Below are 13,925 nucleotides of genomic sequence, written 5' to 3'. Positions count from 1 at the left end.
TTCGAATATGAATACCGGAAACAATGATGCAACGGATGATTATTGAATCCATTGATTCACACATGAATACCGAAAATAATTTTTTAAAGCCTATCGATTCAATCGAATAATACTAGGAGATAAGCAACTAAACTCAACGTTTAGGAAGAAACAGCCCGAGTACAAATATTATTGATTAAGAATAACTCGTCAAAAATAATAAAAAAACTAAAATTCTTGAACGGCCTTCCATTTGCTTTAGCAGAAGCGCTGGAAATAGAACACTCAAGCTATGGATCTGCTTGAGATGAGACAGTCAAAGAAAGCATTGGCGAGCGTCCTCACGTACAGAAAAGAAATAGCAGCGAGCTAGACTTGCTTCTTTTCTTCTATCGTTGATCTTTTCTTTCTATATGATGATTAAAAGGAATAGATAGAGTAGAATCAATCACTCCTATCAGACATCTATTTAAGCACTCCTTGGGCCTTAGGCCTGTGTTGAGAGTCATTCTTCTTCAGTGTCCCAGATGTCAAAGCGGAATCACAACTGTCTCACGAAAGAAGGGTCTCAAGCAGTGTTTGAATGGTCACTCCAAACAATGAATTTTCGGCATATATTTGTGTCGCTTTGCCTTTCCGTGCGTAGAGGGGATATCTTAAGTATGAATCTGCTGGTGGAAGGCTTGAAGGTTTAGCGTAGCCCAGAAGAACCTGTTGGAGGCGCTCTTAGGTTCCTAGGAGATTGGGGTATAATTTGCGGCAACGAGAAAATTAACTAATAGTAGATTTGTTGTTATCAATGAGAAAATGCGGTTTTGATGGTATATTTTATTCTATAACTTTGCTAAAGTTAATACCAAATTCAAAGTCTATGATAGTTGTTCTTTTTCAATAATTTCTAGTTTTAAGTTATTGCCCATGATCTGTTTTATTTAGATTTGTCTGGTTGTTATAAGTTGATGGATAAATAGATTGAGATGGTTCAGAAGGAAATTTGTATCATAATAATAACAAGAGCAAGCTCTCTTTGAAGTTGCATGTTTTTTGTAGGCAAATTTTTTTATTCCATTATTTGTTTTGGTCTGGTATCTAATTTTGTGCACGATTGAGGTATGGAACCATGAAAAAACATACAGATATTAGTTGGTCATTTGTATAGTTTATTGACTTGTTGGATAGTAGATTTATAATTTGATTCTCATTGTTTGTTTTGGGTGTACTTTTCTATGTACAGAAAATTATGGCATGCTCTGATGACATCAGAGTTTGCTCGACCAGATGTGTCTTGTTCCTTACAGTGGAGGATGTAAAATGCAAGATGATACAAAGAAATTTCTCAAATCTAAGCAATTTTTTTTCCTTTGTGAATACTCTAGCATACAGATATAAAAATTGAACTTATTCTTTGTACAGTCTTAAATTAAAATCATCTGAAACCAGTTTATTCATTTAAATTGGACTTATTTGTGCACCTTTCTCCAACATTCGTTTGTTCTTTTCCCATGATTCCAGCTCTCTCTATTTCTTATTTTTAGTTCCTTTTCTTTTATTGAATATCTTTTTTTCTCCCATGTGAAACTGTTGCATTGCCTTTATTTCATTGTAGTAATTTCTAGGCAGGGGTTCATTGAATCTTTTTTTATTTAATTTCTGCACAAAAATTACATGTTCTTCTTCTTCTTGTATTTAAAAACAATTACTTTGCGATCTAATTCCTGCGTGTGGTTGATAGGGGTGAGTATTCGATTAAAACCGAACCGAACCGAACCGAATTAACCGAAAACCGAATAAATCGATTTTTTTCGAACCAACCGAACCGACCGAATTTCCCAATAAAAACCGAATAAACCGAACCGATATTTTATCGGTTAATTCGGTTTTCAACCGAATTAACCGAATTAACCGATTTTTTGTAAATATTATAAAAATTTTACTAATAAATTAGAGATTTATACATTTATTTACTTAATATTTATAAATTATTTTTTAAATTTAATTAATTCGGTTTATTCGGTTTAACCGAATAAGAAAATTTAAAACCGAAACCGAACCAAATTAACCGATTTTTTTAAAAAAAATAACCGAACTTCCGAAATAACTGAACCGAATTAAAAATTCGGTTCGGTTTATTCGGTTTAACCGAATTTTTGCTCACTCCTAGTGGTTGATATGCTTCTTTCTATTTACTTTTCATTGCCATCGTGAAATAATAACTTTTTAGCTTGTTGCTTATTTCTCAGGCTAATTTCGACACTGTCATGGCGCCACGAAAAAGAAGAGTCGTCACCGCTACCACCCCGGCCGCTGCTGTTGCCGCCCCGGCCGCCGCCCCCGCCGCCGCTGCCCCTGCCGCCGCCCCCGCCGCCGCCCCCGCCCCCCGGTCGCCGCCCCGGCTGCCACCCCGGCCGCCGCCCAGCCGCTGCCCCGGCCGCCGCCCCCGCCGCCGCCCCCGCCGCCGCCCTCGCCGCCCCGCCTTCTTCTTGTATATAAAAATAATTACTTTGCGATCTAATTCCTGCATTTGGTTGATATGCTTCTTTCTATTTACTTTTCATTGCCATCGTGAAATAATAACTTTTTAACTTGTTCCTTATTTCTCAGACTAATTTTTGCGTTGCCGCCGCCGCCGCCGCCGTTGCCGCCGCCGCCGCCGCCGCCGCCGCCGCCGCCCCTGCCCCCGCCGCCCTCGCCGCCTCCGCCCGCGCTGCCCCCGCCACCCCGCCCCCACCGCCGCCCTGGCCGCCTCGGCCTCACCCGCCGCCGCCCCCACTCCTGCTGAGCTGGACCCCTTTGCACTTAATACTCCCCCACTTAAAACTCCCCCATGGCCACTTAAAACTCCCCCACGGTCACTTAAATCTCCCCCACGGCGACGGTTATACCAGTGGCCATCCGATGAAGAAACATTATGACTCTTAGGACCTTAACACCAACCTGAACATATATTTAAAACCTTAATATTAATTCTTAGGAACTTAACATCAACTCAGGACCCTTTGGGCTAAAACTGTTCTAATTATTTATATTATCAATTTTGGAAACTATTTGTTAGATATGTCATCTTCTCTCTGGATGCTTCCTTTATTTTTTTTTTTCTGGACACTGATCTTGTTGCTAGGGGTGAGTATTCGGTTAAAACCGAACCGAACCGAATTAATCGAAAACCGAATAAACCGATTTTTTTCGAATCAACCGAACCGACCGAATTTCCCAATAAAAACCGAATAAACCGAATCGAAATTTTATCAATTAATTCGGTTTTCAACCGAATTAACCGATTTTTTGTAAATATTATAAAAATTTTACTAATAAATCAGAGATTTATACATTTATTTACTTAAAATTTATAAATTATTTTTTAAATTTAATTAATTCAGTTTATTCGATTTAACCGAATAAGAAAATTTAAAACCGAAACCTAACCGAATTAACCGATTTTTTTAAAAAAAATAACCGAACTTCCGAAATAACTGAACCGAATTAAAAATTCGGTTCGGTTTATTCGGTTTAACCGAATTTTTGTTCACCCCTAGTGGTTGATATGCTTCTTTCTATTTACTTTTCATTGTCATCGTGAAATAATAACTTTTTAGCTTGTTGCTTATTTCTCAGGCTAATTTCGACACTGTCATGGCGCCAAGAAAAAGAAGACCACCCCCGCCGCACCGCTACCACCCCCGCCGCCGCTGCTGCCGCCCCGGCCGCCGCCCCGGCCGCCGCGCCACCGCCCCCGCCGCCGCCTCGGCCGCCACCGTCGCCGCCCTCGCCGCCCCCGCCTTCTTCTTGTATATAAAAATAATTACTTTGCGATCTATTTCCTGCATTTGGTTGATATGCTTCTTTCTATTTACTTTTCATTGCCATCGTGAAATAATAACTTTTTAACTTGTTGCTAATTTTCTCAGACTAATGGCGGCAAGGGCGGCAGCAGCTATATCGATGGAGGCGGTTCCAGCGACGGCTGCGACGGCTTCGGCGACGGATTTAGCAGCAGTGGCGTTGTCGTCGGCTTTGACAGCAACAACGACAGCAGTCATGGCGGTGACCATCGCCGTCACGGCTTCGTCACTCATTGAGCTAGACCTAGAAAGGAAATGCAAAAAGAGTTCTTCGCATTTATATATAAATGCGACCGAAAATTCGATCGCTAAATCCGATTAACGATCGATTAGCGACCGAAATCGCATTCGGTCGCTAATTAGCGATCGAATTTTATTTCGGTCGCTAATATTAGCGACCGAATTTTATTTCTGTCGCTAAAATTAGCGACCGAATCTGATTTCGATCGCTAATTTTAGCGACCGAATTCGATTTCGATCGCTAATATTAGCGACCGAAATCAATTTCGGTCGCTAATTAAGCTCTAGTGAAATCATCAAGCATCCGGGTTCGGTGGCGGCGGCGGCGGCGCCATCGTTGAATTTTCGGTGGCGGCGCCGGCGGCAGCGGTGGCGGCGGAGATTCACGCCGCGGCCGCCACCGAACCCGGATGCATCAAGATTTCACTAGAGCTTAATTAGTGACCGAAATTGATTTCGGTCGCTAATATTAGCGATCGAAATCGAATTCGGTCGCTAATATTAGCGACCGAAATAAAATTCGGTCGCTAATTAGCGACCGAATGCGATTTCGGTCGCTAAATCAATTTACGACGAATTTTTTAACGATTCTTTTTTTCGGTCGCTAATCGGTCGTTAATCGGATTTAGCGACCGAATTTTCGGTCGCATTTATATATAAATGCGAAGAACTCTTTTTTCGGTCGCCGTCGCCGCCACCGAACCCGGATGCTTGATGATTTCACTAGAGCTTAAATAGCGACCGAAATCGAATTCGATCGCTAATATTAGCGACCGAAATCGAATTCGGTCGCTAATTTTAGCGATCGAAATCGAAATCGAATTCGGTCGCTACCGATCGAAATCGAATTCGGTCGCTAATTTTAGCGATCGAAATCGAATTCGGTCGCTAATTTTAGCGACCGAAATAAACCGAAATTAGCGACCGAAATAAAATTCGGTCGCTAATTTTAGCGACCGAAATAAAATTCGGTCGCTAATTAGCGACCGAATGCGATTTCGGTCGCTAAATCAATTTACGACGAATTTTTTAACGATTCTTTTTTTCGGTCGCTAATTACTGTTTATCGGATTTAGCGACCGATTAGCAACCGAATTTTCGGTCGTTAATTACTGTTTTTTTTGTAGTGTATAAATGCGAAGAACTCTTTTTGCATTTCCTTTCTAGGTCTAGCTCAATGAGTGACGAAGCCGTGACGGCGATGGTCACCGCCATGACTGCTGTCGTTGTTGCTGTCAAAGCCGGCGACAACGCCACTGCTGCTAAATCCGCCGCCGAAGCCGTCGCAGCGACCGCTGGAACCGCCTCCATCGATATAGCTGCTGCCGCCCTCGCCGCCATCGGCATCGCCGGTTCCCACGCCGCCGCCGCCGCCTCCGCCGCCACCGCCGCCGCCGGCGCCGCTGCCACCGTCTCCGCCGCAGCCGCTTCTGCTGCTGCTGCCGTTCCAGCCGCCCCCGCTACTCCAGCCGCCAACCCTGGCTTTGCCCCCCCCCATCCACCACCCCCCCCCCCCCCCCGTCGCGGCCGCAACCGCGGCCGTGGTCGTGGTCGTATCGGCCGCGGCACCATCGCCGCCACCGCCCTCCGCTACGCCCTCACTGACGCCTTCAGTGCTGCCCAGGCACCGCCGCCGCCGCCGCCACCGAACCCGGATGCTTGATGATTTCACTAGAGCTTAATTAGCGACCGAAATCGAATTCGGTCGCTAAAATTAGCGATCGAAATCAGATTCGGTCGCTAATTTTAGCGACCGAAATTGGATTCGATCGCTAATTTTAGCGACTGAAATAAAATTCGGTCGCTAATATTAGCGACCGAATTAGCGACCGAATGCGATTTCGGTCGCTAAATCAATTTACGACGAATTTTTTAACGATTCTTTTTTTCGGTCGCTAATCGGTCGTTAATCGGATTTAGCGAACGATTAGCGACCGAATTTTCGGTCGCTAATTACTGTTTTTTTTGTAGTGTATAAATGTGAAGAACTCTTTTTGCATTTCCTTTCTTTTTTTTTTGATGAAGGTAAATATATATATCATCAAGCAAATAGCACAAAATATACAAGGTGAACCAATGACGCTATCTCATGTCATGTCTGACGAACTGTCAGATCTGAGTAAGTGTCATGGCCAGACATGTAAGTGCTCTCATGTGTACCATCAATATCAACATCACTCATGCTCTATCTAACATGTAGGTGCCTCAGCCTGGACAAACATCATGTCATGTGGGATGTTCCTGTACCTCCAGATCAGTGCCTCCACATCTCAGCAGCCTGCTGCTGTAACAGCCAGCATCACGTCAACATCAGATCCGCTACAGCATCACTGCACCCAGCCCTACGCATCAACAGCCTCTAAACAGTAGTCACAGCCTGTAGTAGTAGTCGCCGCCTCAATAGCTCCCCAGCCTGCTCACAACATCCAGCATCCTCCTCCATCCCAAAGGCGTCTCCTATCAAGCAAGGCCTCCTCCAGGAAGAATCTGCACACTTTTAGCAAGTGGCCAGCTGTCAACGGATTTGATGTGTCTTTACCGTAGCCGTGTCTACGGACAAGATGAGCCAAATCTGGTGGACTCATTCACACTCAAAGGCTTTTTGGCAAAGCCTCACCCTCAAAGGCTTTTTTGCATTTCCTTTCTAGGTCTAGCTCAATGAGTGACGAAGCCGTGACGGCGATGGTCACCGCCATGACTGCTATCGTTGTTGCTGTCAAAGCCGGCGACAACGCCACTGCTGCTAAATCCGGCGCCGAAGCCGTCGCAGCCGCCGCTGGAACCGCCTCCATCGATATAGCTGCTGCCGCCCTCGCCGCCATCGGCATCGTCGGTTCCCACGCCGCCGCCACCTCCGCCGCCACCGTCGCATCCGGCGCCGCTGCCACCGTCTTCGCCACAACCGATGCTGTTGTTCCAGCCGCCGCCGCCCCCGCTGCTCCAGCCGCCAACCCTGGCTTTGCCCCCCCCCCCCGGCCGTCGCGGCCGCAACCGCGGCTATGGTCGTGGCCGTATCGGCCGCGGCACCATCGCCGCCACCGCCCTCCGCTACGCCCTCACTGACGCCTTCAGCGCTGCCCAGTCGTCGCCGCCGCCGCCGCCACCGAACCCGGATGCTTGATGATTTCACTAGAGCTTAATTAGCGACCGAAATTGATTTCGGTCGCTAATATTAGCGATCGATATCGAATTTGGTCACTAAAATTAGCGACCGAAATCAAATTCGTCGCTAATTTTAGCGACCGAAATAAAATTCGATCGCTAATTTTAGTGACCGAAGTAAAATTCGGTCGTTAATTAGTGACCGAATGCGATTTCGGTCGCTAAATCAATTTACGATGAATTTTTTAACGATTCTTTTTTTCGGTCGCTAATCGGTCGTTAATCGGATTTAGCGACCGATTAGCGACCGAATTTTCGATCGCATTTATATATAAATGCGAAGAACTCTTTTTGCATTTCCTTTCTAGGTCTAGCTCAATGAGTGACGAAGCCGTGACGGCGATGGTCACCGCCATGACTGCTGTCATTGTTGCTGTCAAAGCCGGCGACAACGCCGCTGCTGCTAAATCCGCCGCCGAAGCCGTCGCAGCCGCCGCTGGAACCGCCTCCATCGATATAGCTGCTACCGCCCTCGCCGCCATCGGCATCGCCGGTTCCCACGCCGCCGCCGCCTCCGCTGCCACCGTCTCCGCCGCAGCCGTTCCAGCCGTCGCCGCCCCCGCTGCTCCAGCCGCCAACACTGGCTTTGCCCCCCCCCCCATCCACCACCCCCCCCCCCCGTCGCGGCCGCAACCGCGGTCGTGGTCGTATCGGCCGCGGCACCATCGTCGCCACCGCCCTCCGCTACGCCCTCACTGACGCCTTCAGTGCTGCCCAGGAGCCGCCGCCACCGAACCCGGATGCTTGATGATTTCACTAGAGCTTAATTAGCGACTGAAATTGATTTCGGTCGCTAATATTAGCGATCGAAATCGGATTTGGTCGCTAATTTTAGCGACCGAAATCGATTTCGATCGCTAATATTAGCGATCGAAATCAATTTCAGTCGCTAATATTAGCGACCGAAATAAAATTCGGTCGCTAATTAGCGACCGAATGCGATTTCGGTCGCTAAATCAATTTACGACGAATTTTTTAACGATTCTTTTTTTCGGTCGCTAATCGGTCGTTAATCGGATTTAGCGGCCAATTAGCGACCGAATTTTCGGTCGCTAATTACTGTTTTTTTTGTAGTGTATAAATGCGAAGAACTCTTTTTGCATTTCCTTTCTAGGTCTAGCTCAATGAGTGACGAAGCCGTGACGACGATGGTCACCGCCATGACTGCTGTCGTTGTTGCTGTCAAAGTCGGCGACAACGCCACTGCTGCTAAATCCGCCGCCGAAGCCGTCGCAGCCGCCGCAGCCGCCGCTGGAACCGCCTCCATCGATATAGCTGCTGCCGCCCTCGCCGCCATCGGCATCGCCGGTTCCCACGCCGCCGCCGCCACCGCCGCCACCGCCGCCGCCGCCGCCGCTGCCACCGTCTCCGCCGCAGACGCTGCTGCTGCTGCCGTTCCAGCCGCCGCCGCCCCCGCTGCTCCAGCCGCCAACCCTGGCTTTGCCCCCCCCCCATCCACCACCCCCCCCCCCCCCCCCCGTCGCGGCCGCAACCGCGGTCGTATCGGCCGCGACACCATCGCTGCCACCGCCCTCCGCTACGCCCTCACTGACGCCTTCAGCGCTGCCCAGGCGCCGCCGCTGCCACCGAACCCGAATGCTTGATGATTTCACTAGAGCTTAATTACCGACCGAAATTGATTTCGGTCGCTAATATTAGCGATCGAAATCGAATTCGGTCGCTAAAATTAGCGACCGAAATCAAATTCGGTCGCTAATTTTAGCGACCGAAATAAAATTCGATCGCTAATATTAGCGACCGAAATAAAATTCGATCGCTAATTAGCGACCGAATGCGATTTCGGTCGCTAAATCAATTTACGACGAATTTTTTAACGATTCTTTTTTTCGGTCGCTAATCGGTCGTTAATCGGATTTAGCGACCGATTAGCGACCGAATTTTCGGTCGCTAATTACTGTTTTTTTTGTAGTGTATAAATGCGAAGAACACTTTTTGCATTTCCTTTCTAAGTCTAGCTCAATAAGTGACGAAGCCGTGACGGCGATGGTCACCGCCATGACTGCTGTCGTTGTTGCTGTCAAAGCCGACGACAACGCTACTGCTGCTAAATTCGCCGCCGAAGCCGTCGCAGCCGCCGCTGGAACCGCCTCCATCGATATAGCTGCTGCCGCCCTCGCCGCCATCAGCATCGCCGGTTCCCACGCCGCCGCCGCCTCCACCGCCACCGCCGCCGCCGGCGCAGCTGCCACCGTCTCCGCCGCAGCCGCTGCAGCTGCTGTTGCCGTTCCAGCCGCCCCCGCTGCTCCAGCCGCTAACCCTGGCTTTGCCCTCCCATCCACCACCCCCCTCCCCCCGTCGCGGCCGCAACCGCGGCCGTGGTCGTGGCCGTATCGGCCGCGGCACCATCGCCGCCACCGCCCTCCGCTACGCCCTCACTAACGCCTTCAGCGCTGCCCAGGCGCCGCCGCCGCCGCCACCACCGAACCCGGATGCTTGATGATTTCACTAGAGCTTAATTAGCGACCGAAATTGATTTCGATCGCTAATATTAGCGATCGAAATCGAATTCGGTCGCTAATTTTAGCGACCGAAATAAAATTCGGTCGCTAATATTAGCGACCGAAATTAAAATGCGATCGGTCGCTAATTAGCGACCGAATGCGATTTCGGTCGCTAAATCAATTTACGATGAATTTTTTAACGATTCTTTTTTTCGGTCGCTAATCGGTCGTTAATCGGATTTAGCGAACGATTAGTGACCGAATTTTCGGTCGCTAATTACTGTTTTTTTTGTAGTGTATAAATGCGAAGAACTCTTTTTGCATTTCCTGTCTAGGTCTAGCTCAATGAGTGACGAAGCCGTGACGGCGATGGTCACCGCCATTACTGCTGTCGTTGTTGCTGTCAAAGCCGGCGACAACGCCACTACTGCTAATCAGCCGTCGCAGCCGCCGCTGGAACCGCCTCCATCGATATAGCTGCTGCCGCCCTCGCCGCCATCGGCATCGCCGGTTCCCACGCTGCCACCGCCGGCGCCGCTGCCACCGTCTCCGCCGCAGCCGCTGCTGCTTCTGCTGCCGTTCCAGCCGCCGCTGCCCCCGCTGCTCCAGCCGCCAACCTTGGCTTTGCCACCCCCATCTACCACCCCCCCCCCCCCCCCCGTCGCGGCCGCAACCGCGGCCGTGGTCGTGGCCGTATCGGCCACGGCACCATCGCCGCCACTGCCCTCCACTACGCCCTCACTGACGCCTTCAGCGCTGCCCAAGAGCCACCGCCGCCGCCGCCACCGAACCCGGATGCTTGATGATTTCACTAGAGCTTAATTAGCGTCCGAAATTGATTTCGGTCGCTAATATTAGCGATCGAAATCGAATTCGGTCGCTAAAATTAGCGACCGAAATTGGATTCGGTCGCGAATTTTAGCGACCGAAATAAAATTCGGTCGCTAATTTTAGCGACGGAAATAAAATTCGGTCGCTAATATTAGCGACCGAAATAAAATTCGGTCGCTAATTAGCGACTGAATGCGATTTCGATCGCTAAATCAATTTACGACAAATTTTTTAACGATTCTTTTTTTCGGTCGCTAATCGGTCGTTAATCGGATTTAGCGACCGATTAGCGACCGAATTTTCGGTCGCTAATTACTATTTTTTTTGTAGTGTATAAATGCGAAGAACTCTTTTTGCATTTCCTTTCTAGGTCTAGCTCAATGAGTGACGAAGTCGTGACGGCGATGGTCACCGCCATGACTGCTGTCGTTGTTGCTGTCAAAGCCGGCGACAACGCCACTGCTGCTAAATCCGCCGCCGAAGCCATCGCAGCCGCCGCTGGAACCGCCTCCATCGATATAGCTGCTGCCGCCCTCGCCGCCATCGGCATCGCCGGTTCCCACGCCGATGCCGCCGCCTCCGCCGCCACCGCCGGCGCCGACGCCGCTGCCATCGTCTCCGCCGCAGCCGCTGCTGCTGCTGCTGCCGTTCCAGCCGCCCCCGCTGCTCCAGCGCCAACCCTGGCTTTAAAGCCCCCCCCCCCCCATCCACCACCCCCCCCCCCCCCCCCCCCCCCCCCCCCCCCCCCCCCCCGTCGCGGCCGCAACCGCGACCGTGGTCGTGGCCGTATCGGCCGCGGCACCATCGCCGCCACCGCCCTCCGCTACGCCCTCATGACGCCTTCAGCGCTTCCCAGGCGCCGCCGCCACCGAACCCGGATGCTTGATGGTTTCACTAGAGCTTTCTTTTTATAGGTGTTGCTTCTTTAGCTCTTTTTTTGGAGATGATAGTAGGTGATAGCTAGACCGACTCGATTGGCAGGAGTTGGGTCATTAACTCTATTCTATGTCTTTATCTGATATAGCGAACAGGAAGATTTCACTGCGAATGACTGGACAACCTAACCTAACTATGATTCAATTACTTCTGTGGTTGGTCTCTTTCTGACTAAGCTATCGATTTTCTCTATCAGATGGGTCACATTCCTTGTATACAATGTTATCAGATGTACGGGGTGGATCACTAATTCGATCTCGGAATGCATTAACTCATGTTCTCCTTTGTTCGATTTTCGCTACCGCTAGCTAGCTTAATAAGGGGGAAGTTCAAATCTACAAATGAGATGTTCGGTCAGACATCAATGTCTGGTAAGATAAGGTGGTTCACCCAAGCCAATATGCTTATCGTTTCACTTGGAATAATTGTTTATCAGTCATTTTCGAAGTAATGGACCGGTGGGTGGGGAAGGAAAAGGTAGGCTTAGAACCAGCTCTAGCAAGAGAGCGAAGGTGCATGCGGAGTCCTCAGGTAAGGATTGAACCAAGTGATTGGGAAGGTTGTTATACCGTTGAAAGAGGGCGCCAAGTCATACTCATTTTTATACTACAATATGAGATGGTCCAGACTCATTCGCAATATAGGATGACCATTGAAGTCATTTTCTATTTAAGCGAAGGGTCAAAGGGAAGAGTTATAACCTGCCCTTCGCCGCCTACAAAGAAAGGCTCGGTGGTCGATTGATTAAGTCTTAATTCTGTCTTTATAATTTATAAAAGGGCTTGGTTTTTTGGTTCGGTTAGATGAATTAGGTAATAATCAGAATCAAGGTCTTTGGGGCAGGCACTGTAATCTCTTTTTGAACCCCGTGGGAAATCGACCACTGGTTCACTTCACTTCAATTCAACCTGCGAGAAAGGAAAAGCTCAAAATCGCAATAGGCGCAGGAGAGGAGGACGGCCGGCTGGCTTTGCTTCCTTTAGGTCTGGTGGCAGGCTTGGAAGTGGGATTTCTAAGGACCTAGATTGAATTGATTTGCTTATCGAAACTATGCTTTTGAACTCAACCTGCATATTTATGTTATGCTTGCCCGGAAAGGTGAAACTTCAGTAATTCAATTCTGGAATCTATTTTTGCCTTTTTTCGAACCTCAGCCTAGAAATATCCATCTTGGGTTAGGCTCCTAACTAGGTTCGACGGAGAAAGAACCCCATCGAAACTAATTCAATCATCTCCTTCACGTCACTGTCGTAGGTCGTGCCCTCCTTTGTAAGTTCGTTGGATTAGAACTTATATTATAGTAAGTGCGGCAGATATAAATTCCGCCATACTATAAAGAAATTCCCAATATATGTTAGGGCCAACGTTATTCAACCCTTACTATATATTTAGGATACGAAAGATCTATTGATTTAAATGGCAAATTACTAGTATTACGTCAATGGTGTACCTGATATGGTAGTTTTCTTTCCCTGCGATAAAAGAGCTCTTTCATTTCATAAAGGCAATATTGATGGACTAGACTCAATATCTACGCGGGTCAAGGTACATTCTTCCTTTAAAAAGGCTGAATCCAAAACAAATATACAGTAAGGCTGCGCGAGCGAAATAAATCCCTTCATTCTCAATACATACCCATTTCCGTACAGGGCACTGTCGGCAAAGACTCTCATCCATTGAGAGGCGTACAGGAGGAACCTTCTGATAAACTCAAGCCTATAAGAGGAATTCCTTTGCCGTCCTCTTCAGTTCACAAGGAAATTAACGAGAAGAAGATGAGGCTTTCAGCAGCGTTCCAGCTTGCTCTCTTCCTGACTCTCAACCTCACCTTCTTCAACCTCGTCGCTCCCTGCGGCGACTGCTGCCCGAGGCCGCACGAGTGCCACCACAAGCCTCCTAAGCCCGGGCCGCCTGCGCCATGGCGCGCGGCCGACTCCGACGCCGACGCCTCCGAGGCCACCGAGTCCGGCGCCAACGCCGCCGGCGGAGGCGAAGTGCCCGAGGGACGCGCTGAAGCTGGGGGTGTGCGCCAACGTGCTCATTGGCCTGCTGAACGTAACGCTGGGCACCCCGCCCAAGGAGCCCTGCTGCACGCTGCTGCAGGGGCTGGCCGATCTGGAAGCCGCCGTCTGCCTCTGCACCGCGCTCAAGGGAAACATATATCCTCGGCCTCCAGCTAAACCTCCCCATCAGCCTCAGCCTGCTCGTCAACTACTGCGGGAAGAAGGTGCCCACCGGCTTCCTCTGCTATTAAAGCCAGCCACTGCATGCATCGATTACTATGACATATGGTTCTCTTTGGGAAAGATCGCAGTGAATAATCTGATCGTGTATTCAGTTGAATCTGAGATTGCGAACGTTGAGCTTTTCTTTTGATTAAGAATCAATGTGGTTCTGCCCTTCTAAGTTGAATCTTTCAGGAAAAATAATTCTTGTAAGTTGAGTTTACTTGTCTACGAATCACTGTGGTGTGCTT

At 49.0% G+C, this 13,925-nt stretch overlaps 1 pseudogene; it reads left to right on the top strand.

The window, feature by feature from the left end:
- Positions 1–13,223: 13,223 nt before the first annotated feature.
- Positions 13,224–13,704, top strand: LOC141847345 (putative lipid-binding protein AIR1; annotated as a pseudogene).
- Positions 13,705–13,925: the final 221 nt, after the last annotated feature.

The sequence above is a fragment of the Curcuma longa genome, chromosome 16 (genome assembly GCF_044706935.1).
Source record: "Curcuma longa cultivar G26 ecotype Majalengka, Jawa Barat chromosome 16, ITB_CL_G26_1.1, whole genome shotgun sequence".
In the NCBI taxonomy this organism is placed as follows: Eukaryota; Viridiplantae; Streptophyta; class Magnoliopsida; order Zingiberales; family Zingiberaceae; genus Curcuma; species Curcuma longa.
This window is presented reverse-complemented; position numbering and strand designations above follow the sequence as displayed.